We start from the raw sequence: 2,786 nt of genomic DNA on the forward strand, positions 1-2,786 counted from the left end.
TATTTCTGGCTCTTCTTGACCTGCCCCCCCCCCCCCCCCCCAAGAACCTTTTCAGTCCCTTAGTGGTGCTGCTCTTTTTTCGTCACCCTTCCCCACCTCTAGGGCTCTGGGCAATTCAGCCAGTGTGGTCACAAACCGAACCCCAGGAGACAGACATGGGGTGGCTTGCAGAAGTGATAGGTCTTCTCTCTGGGAAGTACCGAAGGGTTGAGTTCCAAGGTCCAGGCTCCATTTCGGACAGGATGTCCCCAAGTTTTACTGCAGGTGGCTGGAGTGTGCTTGGGCGCTGCCTGAAACACAAGCACAAACAGCTCTTCTCTAGTTTTAGTGTCTTACCCCTCGCAAGTGCTAAATTACCCCATAAACAAAATACATCTGGTGTTTGACTCATGGAAAATATTTCTCTACGGTTGAAAAGAAGTGTGTGGACAGTCTGACTCCATTAATTTCCACTGGAGTGACTCTGAACCATCTGCTCAGGCTCTGCTGCAGGGGGGAGGCGAGGGGGCCGGGCCACGCGACAGTCAGTCTGGAAAGTGCAGCGTCGGCTCCACGGAGCTGTGGGTAGGTGCCCATGTCACTAGTGCCCCTCATAGGCTGGAGGAGGCTTCCCAATGCTGCTGTATGCACTCTGGACATGTGGCACGCTCTGGTCCTGGTAGAGATGGCCTGGACCCCAGTGCCTGCTTCTCTCTGACTGGGGATCCACTGGGTGTGCCACCGTGGCCAGGATCTGTGATGTCTGCAAGGCCAAGTACAGCAGATACTTCCTGGTACTCCAAGCAGCTCTTCCAGGGTAGTTCTGGGCTCTCCCTTCAAGGCCCACAGGAAGTGAGAGGGGATTCCTCTGGGGACTTCTGGGCCTTAGCTATTTGGAGACGACAAGATCTTGGTGGCAAAGAGGCCACCCTCCTATGCCACAGGGGCCACTAGGAGCAGGCAAGCCTATGAAGTGGCACAGATTTGGGTTCATACCTGATTTCCCCTCACCAACATCATGTGCCTTTGCCAAGTTATTCTTAACCTCTCTGACTTTTGTCTCATCATCTTTAAAATAGACACTTTTTAAAGCATAACCATAGCAAGGGTGATCAGTTGTGTATCAAGTCACTTGAACAGTGCCTGGCATGTAGAAGGTGCTGGAAGAATGATGGCTGTTAATATTATCAGTATATATTCTATGATGCCCCATGATGACTGCCCTCACTACCTGTCTTTCCACACAATCCCATTGTGCGTGCCTAGTATAATCACCTCTCCTTGAGTGAGGGCAGAATCACTAAACATGATGATGGCTTATGACTTTGAGTTAATCCAGAAGGAGATTATCTAGGTGGGCCTGAATTAATTGGGTAAGTTCTTAAATGCGACTGGACCTTTCCTGAAGCCAGAGTGGCTGAAATGTGAGAGGGTCAATGGAGGGTGTTGCATGGCAAGGACCTGACAGCTACCTCTAGTTGCCAGGAGTGATCCACAGCCAATAGCCAGCAAGACATCAGGGAATCAGTTGTACATCCACAGGGAAATGAATTCTGCTCATAACCTGAGGGAGCTTGGAAGCAATCTTTCCCCAGTCAAGCCATCAGATGAGAACACAGCCTAGCTGACATCTTATTTTCAGTTTTGTGGGACCCTGAGCGGAGGACCCAGTTAAAACATGTCCAGCTCCTGACCCACAGAAACTGTGAAGTAAGCAATATGTTTTGTGTTAAACCACTTAATTTGTAGTAATAAAAATAATAATAGAGAATGAGCCCAAAATAATAACATCTGCCTCAGAGAAAGATTATGAGAAATAAATGCAATAATGTGTATAGAGCGTGCAAGGCAGCTGAATGGTAGATACTTTTTAAAAAATGTTTGTTGTGCTCGCTTCGGCAGCACATATACTAAAAATTGGAACGATACAGAGAAGATTAGCATGGCCCCTGCGCAAGGATGACACACAAATGCGTGAAGTGTTCCATATTTTTAAAAGAAAAAAAAATGTTTGTTTGATTTTGAGAGGGAGATAAAGCATGAGTAGGGGAGGGGCAGAGAGAGAGGGAGACACAGAATCTGAAGCAGGCTTCAGGCTCCGGGCTGTCAGCACAGAGCCCAACTCGGGGCTTCAACTCATGAACCATAACATCATGACCTGGGCAAAGTTGGATGCTCAACCGACTGAGCCACCCAGGCGCCCCTGCGTGATAGGTACTTGATAGCAGTACCCCTGGGTTTCAGATCATCTCTTCAGCGAAGAAGTGGTCCAGCTCTTCCTCCCCCATCAGGAGCATATTCTTACCTCAACCCCCCAGCCTGTTAGCTGGGATCTTGCTGAGCTCCTGCTCATCCCCTTAGGTGTTGGCTCATGTCTTGCTGTGGCCTCAATGCCCACCACTGCCCATAGGGAGCCTGAGCGTTGACCACTGTCACTGTCACCTGTTTCACCCTGTATTTTTACTAGAAGCACTTTTTTCCATCCATTCTTATAAGGCTGGCTCGTCTTTTAGTTGTCAGCTCAGATGTCACCACCTCTTAAAAGCTTTTTCTGACCATTTAGTTGGGCTCTTCTTCCTCCCTCACCATTCTTGGAGCCCTGGAGCCCTTGTTCATTTGCTTCACAGCACTTTCTCAATTCTCATGTTGGTTTTGTTCACTGCTGATCTTGGTGTCAGGGGCTCAGTCCACACATATGTACAATGTGCCTGTATGCATGTGTGAGGAGCACCACCGCACCCGGCCCATACTGACCTCCGACCCTCATCACATTGCCTGAGGCCCCTGTCCTCACCCCTCTGGGCACA

General features: G+C 49.2%; 1 non-coding gene across 1 annotated transcript; it reads left to right on the plus strand.

The window, feature by feature from the left end:
- The first annotated feature begins 1,865 nt into the window (after positions 1-1,865).
- LOC132691396 (U6 spliceosomal RNA) lies at positions 1,866-1,973 on the plus strand. The gene has a single exon (XR_009615744.2). It is a non-coding gene; the product is annotated as a U6 spliceosomal RNA (small nuclear RNA).
- The last annotated feature ends 813 nt before the right edge of the window (positions 1,974-2,786 follow it).

Source organism: Panthera onca, chromosome E2 (genome assembly GCF_046562875.1).
Source record: "Panthera onca isolate mPanOnc1 chromosome E2, mPanOnc1 haplotype 2, whole genome shotgun sequence".
Lineage (NCBI taxonomy): Eukaryota > Metazoa > Chordata > Mammalia > Carnivora > Felidae > Panthera > Panthera onca.